The sequence below is a fragment of the Lactuca virosa genome, chromosome 4, assembly GCF_052849685.1.
Source record: "Lactuca virosa cultivar CGN04683 chromosome 4, Lactuca_virosa_CGN04683_v6, whole genome shotgun sequence".
NCBI classification, from domain to species: Eukaryota; Viridiplantae; Streptophyta; class Magnoliopsida; order Asterales; family Asteraceae; genus Lactuca; species Lactuca virosa.
The window spans coordinates 490,660,673-490,667,968 of NC_136429.1; the positions used below are offsets into that span (position 1 = coordinate 490,660,673).

General features: G+C 31.8%; 1 long non-coding RNA gene across 2 annotated transcripts; it reads left to right on the plus strand.

Moving 5' to 3' along the window:
- The first annotated feature begins 1,525 nt into the window (after positions 1-1,525).
- Positions 1,526-3,113, plus strand: LOC145109291 (uncharacterized). 2 transcript variants are annotated; one of them, XR_013708868.1, is made up of 5 exons: positions 1,526-2,131; positions 2,285-2,440; positions 2,619-2,724; positions 2,808-2,848; positions 2,947-3,113. It is a non-coding gene; the product is annotated as an uncharacterized LOC145109291 (long non-coding RNA). The 2 variants fall into 2 exon arrangements; XR_013708867.1 differs by having other exon boundaries at positions 2,619-2,848.
- The last annotated feature ends 4,183 nt before the right edge of the window (positions 3,114-7,296 follow it).

Genomic DNA, 7,296 nt, shown 5'->3' on the forward strand with positions numbered 1-7,296 from the left:
AAAAATAAATAAAATAAATTCACCATTTGTTTCGAAGTATGAGTGAAATATTTTAATTGAATATTACACTATAAATAAACAAATCAAATTTTTATAATGTTAGAATATTCTAATATTCTCTTAAAATTGTTGGATATGTTAAAATATTCTAATATTCTACTTGAATTTTTAGATTTGTTAGAATATTCTAATATTTTGTTAGAAATTTTTGAATATTTATAGTTTAATATTTTAGTAAAATATTCTAACATTCAAAAAAGTCGATTTAAATATTTATAGTATAATATTGTATTAGAATATTTCATGTATTATTTAAAAAAAAACGGTAATTTTTTTAAAATTTTTTATTTAATTTAATTTTCTTTGTTTTTGGATAAAAAATGACAAGAATAATATTTTTTTTTTTAGATTTAGAAAATTTTCATTTATTCTACATTTTAATAATAATTTTTTTTATCTCAAAAGTGAATGGTTAGGATGGCGTCCTCATGTTTCACAAAATATGATGGTCTCAAACGAACCTAACTATATATATATATATATATATATATATATATATATATATATATATATATATATATATATATATATATATATATATATATATATATATATATGATCAAAAGTATTTTATGATCTTTTGTCATTAAAAATATATATGTTCATCATTTATTAAGCTCTTTCCATATTAATATTCAAAATAATTTTTTATATAAAATGTGCACCATATGCACATATACACAAAATAAAAGCATGCATATAGGTTCATATGCATATATGCACAAAATATACAGATAAAAAAACATTTTAATAGGTTAAGACACTATTATAGAAAGTGATTTAAAAAAAAACAAAACACACGTTTTTACTTATGTGCACATTTTATGTTATATTCATTTTTTTTTTCAAATATATGTATTGGTAGAGGTTAAAAAATGTTTAATTTACATATATTTATTTATTTTTTTCGATATAAAATAATCTCTAAAATGAGGGTTGAAAAACCGATCCAACGTTCATCAAAACATGGGGACGCGATCCTAACCATTCATCTTCGAAATTAAATATATAAAAAGAAAATATATAAAATTCGAAATACTAGGAAAATCCAAAAACTATTTTTTTAAATATTATTTTCATTATTTAATTTATCCAAAAAAATAATAAATAAATTCACCGTTTGTTTCGAAGTATGAGTGAAATATTTTAATTTAATATTACACTGTAAATAATTAAATCAAATTTTTATAATGTTAGAATATTCTAATATTCTCTTAAAATTGTTAGATATGTTAAAATATTTTATTTGAATTTTTAGATTTGTTAGAATATTCTAATATTTTATTAGAAATTTTTGAATATTTATAGTTTAATATTTTAATAGAATATTATAAATTCGATTTAAATATTTATAGTATAATATTCTATTAGAATATTTCAAATATTTTTTTTAAGAAATGGGTAATTTTTTTTTAATTTTTTTATTTAATTTAATTTTTTAAGAAAACGTAGCCACCACTGCCACAACTCTTCTCCTTGTCTCTTCCATAGCAGACGATCTTCGCCACCACTCACCTCCCGAAAATCTGGCCGCCAATGTCTCTCAAAGTCGTATAGCCCTAAAGTCTATCACCCATTCGTCGGTTTTTTCCGGTGGTCTCCATACATTTATCTCCTTATCTATGATCCCCACCGTGATCTCTCCAAGCCGCCTTCACCCATAGATCCTTTCCATCCCATCACACTTCTCCGATGCACTACCCGCTCTTATCTTTCACAATATTTCCGATGCGACACCGCTTCATCTATATCGATCTATTTCTATCGATCTGAACCCCAAGCACTACCTTTTGCCATCTTCTCTGTCTATCTCTTCCAAGTTCAATCCAGAAACCTTAAAGTAGCCGCCAAATAACACCGCCTTCAACCATTATTTCAATCATTCTAACTTTAAACCATCAATCGTTACTTTCCCTCACCAGCAACACCTTCACGATATACTAGAAGTCCTAACATCTACCTCCATACGCTGTTCACCACAACTAGATATCATCACATACCACCTCTCACCCCTGAATAAGTGTTGCCTTCGTAGTATGCCTCTCAAAGTCATAATCCTTGGCGATAGCAGGTTTGTCTATCTAACTCCTCGATTTTCCATATATGTAATGTAATTAATATTGTAATCACTGATTTGAGGTCAATTACGATGGTTTCTGGTGTTTATTGAATGATTACATGGTTGGTAAGTCATCTTTAATTATCTGGTATCCTTAATTTGCAGGTCATTTTAGTTCATCTCGGTACCCTAACTTTACTCCAAGATATTTGTGGAATCGAGATCGTTCAACTTTTTGTGGGTTTTTCAATTTCATCTCGGCTAAAGTTTGTATACGAGTGTCGTGAGCCAAATTTGGTTTAACTTTTTCCTGGAACAATTGTAAGATTTTTTTTTCATGTCAAATCTTTCTTCCAAAAGGATGTCCAACTGGGGATAATATTGTCTGTTTTTCTTCGTATTTTTGTTTTGCTTTTAGATTTGGATTTTCCAATATGAAAAAGAATGCTACATAGTGTACTAACATAATTTATTGGTTCTGTCTTATTAATGCTCACAGGTCCTAATAAGTTGATATTTATATGGAAGTGTCATGTTGGCTGTCAAAGTTTTACTAATTAAATCCATTCTTTGGCTGTTGGCGACATGCATTCATTGAATTCATGGTACTAGATTTAGGATTTTGGTCCACCACTCGCCCCTCCTTCTCTATCTTTCTACTAGAATTCAATAACATTTTCATATGCAGGCTGCCATAACCAGTTCTCAAAATCTTGAAGATAGAGCAAGGTTTGTGATTTATTGTTTAACTTTAAAATATGTAACAAGAAAAGTTTCTCTAATTATTACCTACCGATTTTTGTTGCTTGGTATGATGATTTGATCAGGCTTTGAAAATATTCGAAATTCCAATAACACTCCAGAGATGATATGGCTACAGGTGGTGATGAAGTTGAAACTTAAAGGTTTACTCTTTATGTTATCAATGGGGTGGGGTTGCTGATTTAAATTTTGTTAACTTTAATGACTTTAATAAAAAATATTGTGTTAAACATACCACTACAAATATGATTGCTATAACACAAATTATTAGTCTTGCTATTTATTACTGAGCTAAATATGGAAAAACAAAAATTAGCATACAACAATTTTAATTTATTATTGAGCCAAATTTGGAAAAGCAAAAATTAGCATAAATCATTTTTAAAGTTGATCAATAGTCAAACTAGATAAAATCTTACGTTACCTGTAATGTTTTTTTATAACTTAAATTAGATTAATAAAAAAATAAATGAAAAATTCTGAGGGTTAACCAATATGAAAAATATTTATTTAAATGTAACTAATCATTTACATGATGGCTATATGTTTTGTGAATTGAGATAAAATACAAAGTTAAATACTGTTTTCAAATTTCATGTTGGTTTTATGTTATTTTTTCTTATTAAAGCATTGTACTTTGAAAGTACAATGTTAGGTTAGAAGATGATTGTATCGTATTACCTAACTAGAAACAATCCATTGAAATGAACTATCTGATACAAATCAGTTCACTAAAAGGCTGCAAGGAACTAGCTCGCACCCACGGGAAACTAATCGCCTTTAGAAACTAATTCTGAAAAAACTATTCGCACCCGTCGCTTGGTGCGGGTAAACGGCTAGTGTGTGTGTGTGTATATATATATATACGGTTAGGATTAAATGTGGATTATAAGTATTGTGTGAATGTATGACCAAATTCCAGCCATTAGATTAAAGAAAATGAAAGGATGTGATCTTAGGGTGCATGTTATTAACATTAACAACCACTTACTATATAATTACACTTAATTAATTATAATGGAAAATATGATATTTTATTAGGAGTGAGAAATATAAATTACCTATATTTTTGGCAGCTAAAGTCAAGGTAATTAAAATACTTGACCCGGTTTGGCATGGTCCATTTGGGTTGCATGACATCATTCATTTGGATAGACTAAAAAGAGATAAATAACACTTAAGGTTTATTAATATATTATAAGTTCTAATATATTAATAGTATTATTTAATTAGTATTGATCAAGAATTAATTTGGAATTAATTAAATGATCAAAAGAAGACTAATTAAATATATGAGTTGATTGTGTAAATCATCCATACTTGTATAGTGGGCTAATGCTCCATGGATTATCAAGCTGGGCTAAAACCCATAGGATGCTCCATGGATGCTCCATGGTGTTTATTGAACCCATGGGTCATGGAAATGAAAAGTCATGACAATTAGGGTTGACATGGTGTAACCCTAATTATAACACACTATATAAGCATCACTTTGTTCACCAAAATCGGCCACTAAGCATACAAGTGAGGGCTAGCCGATTTTTAAGTGTTCTTCATTTCTCTCTAAGTTATTCCAAGTGCATTTGGTGTTGTGTGAGACATTTGAGGCATCACACTTGAGGTGCTAGGCTCACAAGGTTATCAAGGAATCCAAACTACTACAAGGTATGATTTCTTACTATCTTTTCTGATTAAAAGTTCCCCGTGTATGCTAGATAGGTTATGAACCTTGGAAAATCAATTTTGCATGTATCATAGATAAAACATATATCCAAGGTTTCTAGGGTTGCATGTACACCATAGGAGTGTTAGAATGCTCAAAACCCTTCAGTGGTATCAGAGCCTAGGTTTGTTTGTTTGATACTTGATGCAAAATTGTGAAAAAAACTCAGTTTCTCTACATTCTGCAGCATAAACTCGCCGATTCCATGGGGGGACTCGACGAGTCCATGAGTAAACTCATCCTACTCGTCGAGTAGGAGCCCCTGAATGCAGATTTTCAAGTTTTGCTGCTGGAAATGGACTAGAAACATTACCCTAAACTATTTTGGTGTTTTAAAACTTGTTTTAGATGGTGTAATGGTTGCTCTAATCCATTTACAATGGCTAATATCAAAATTTCATGTTTATATGTGTTTATATGTTCTTGAAATTTTGATAGGAATATTCATGTTCTTATGAGTTCTTGATAGATCATAGGAATTATTTGTTAAAATTGTTTAATTTTTAATTCATGATCATTATGTGTTTTAATGGAATCCAATATTTGTCCTCAAGTTATGGATTACCAAAAGTCTTTCTTTTAAAGTCCATTAAAGAAACACATAGGTTACATAAAATGAAAAGTCACTCATTTTATTACATCATTAACTCATAAGTTATGAAAGATGAAAAGTTTTGAAAGTTACAAAACTTGCCCTCAAGTTTTGGAACATGTAAAGTCACTCTAAAAACTTTAGTTCCAACCCCTAGAATTTTAAAAGTTAAAATTCAACCCTTATACTTTATAATATTATAAGTTTAATAATAATTATATATGTATAAGATCAAGTCGTTTTACCGTTAGTAGGCCTCATTCACGAAGCCGATCTATAAGGGGGGTATAAGGTTGTTCCCTATAAAATGGCAGCTTAATGGGTGTCCACTCTCACCCACCGCTTCCTTGATCGATGGAGGGTCGTTAGCCGAACGGGTAAGACAAGGACTTTAAATCTTCATTAAAAGTATGATGAATATAAAGTAACTAAATGTTTTTTATAAATTCCCAATCTTAGTTACTTTAGGAAAATGTGAATAAGGTGCTAACCCATGAAACTACACTTTGCACTTTGATTAAGTCGTTAGTGGAGCGTGTGTGGTTAACGGCACACTAACCTGGACTTAACAAGGTAGGCATAGAGTAACTTAATATTTATCATAGTATTGGTGGAGCGCGTGTGGTTAACCGACACATCGATTAAAGGGTAAATATTTAGGGTACCAAGTAATTTGCATGGTTACTTCACACCTTGTTTTGTGATCCTCGGCATCCCAGTCACAAAACCTGAAGGGCACACTCGAGATTGAAACATGACATTGAAAAGTTCAATAAATCTCAAAGAATCTAGGAGTTTCAAAAACCAATTAAAACCTAAGAATTTATTTCGTTTTTCATTGTGGAAATTGGTGAATCGTCATTCACCTACCTTCAAATATTTTATAGCTTGGATTACGGCATCCCTCTTCTAAGTTATAAAATATTGTCTTGGGTCCTAGCCTTAATATTACATTTTGGTGTTTTATTAAGGACTATATTTATATCTAATCTAAACTTGTCTTTCTTCTTTTTCAGATGTCTTCCAACAATGCCGCTTCTGGCTCAAACCCTACCGACTCCTTCTCTCTCATGAACCTTTGTGGGAGAGTCATCTTTGATGGATCCAACTTTATGGATTGGACCAGGAACATCAGGATGGTCACTCGGTATGAGGACAAAGAATATGTCCTCTAAAATGAGCTTAAAGAACTCGAGCCATCTGCTACTCCTGAGGATATCGTTGAATATCAGGCCCATGAAAGAGATGCTACCAAAGTGGCTTGCATCATGTTGGCCACTATGACAACCGAGCTCCAAAAGTCCTATGAGGACTACTATCCTTTTGAGATGCACCATGATTTGATGGACCGCTACCATCAGAGTGCTCGTCAAGAGCAATATGAAATCATCTCCTCCATGATAACAACCAGGATGAATGATGGTGAACCCATCACAGGCCACATGCAGAAAATGCAAAGGTATGTGGACCGTTTGCTGAAACTGAATGTGAACTTCCACGAGGAGTTGGCAATAGATATCATTTTGCACTCCTTACCTTCGTGTTATGATCAATTCCTCATGACATACCACATGAACAAGGAGGAAGTTACCCTCAGCAAACTTTAAGGACTTTTGAAGACCGCAGAAAGTAGTCTTAAAGGTAAATCGGTTGTTACCACTCCTACTCCAAACTCCACCCCTGTCTTGGCAATCGGGAAAGGTAGAGGAAAGAAGAGGAAGAACCCTTCGAAGGGTACCAAGGGAAAGTCCTTTGATGGCTCCTCTTCGAGTGGAACCAAGAAAGGTTTTGTCACTCCTTCTTCTGACCCAAAAGAGGCTGAATGCTTCTATTGCCATGAAAAGTCGCACTGGAAGCGAAACTGCCCAAAGTACCAGCAAGATGTTAAGGATGGGAAAGTAAAACCCAACCATGCAGGTATTTACACTATATTGTCTAATAAATCACCCTATTCTAATTCTTGGGTCCTTGATACATGTTGTCGTATTCACATATGTTGTGATTTGCAGGGACTAAGAAGAAGTGAGAATGTGGAGCATGGGAAGATAAACTTGATCATGAGAAATAGGAAAGTTACACCTGTCACCAAGATTGGAGTTT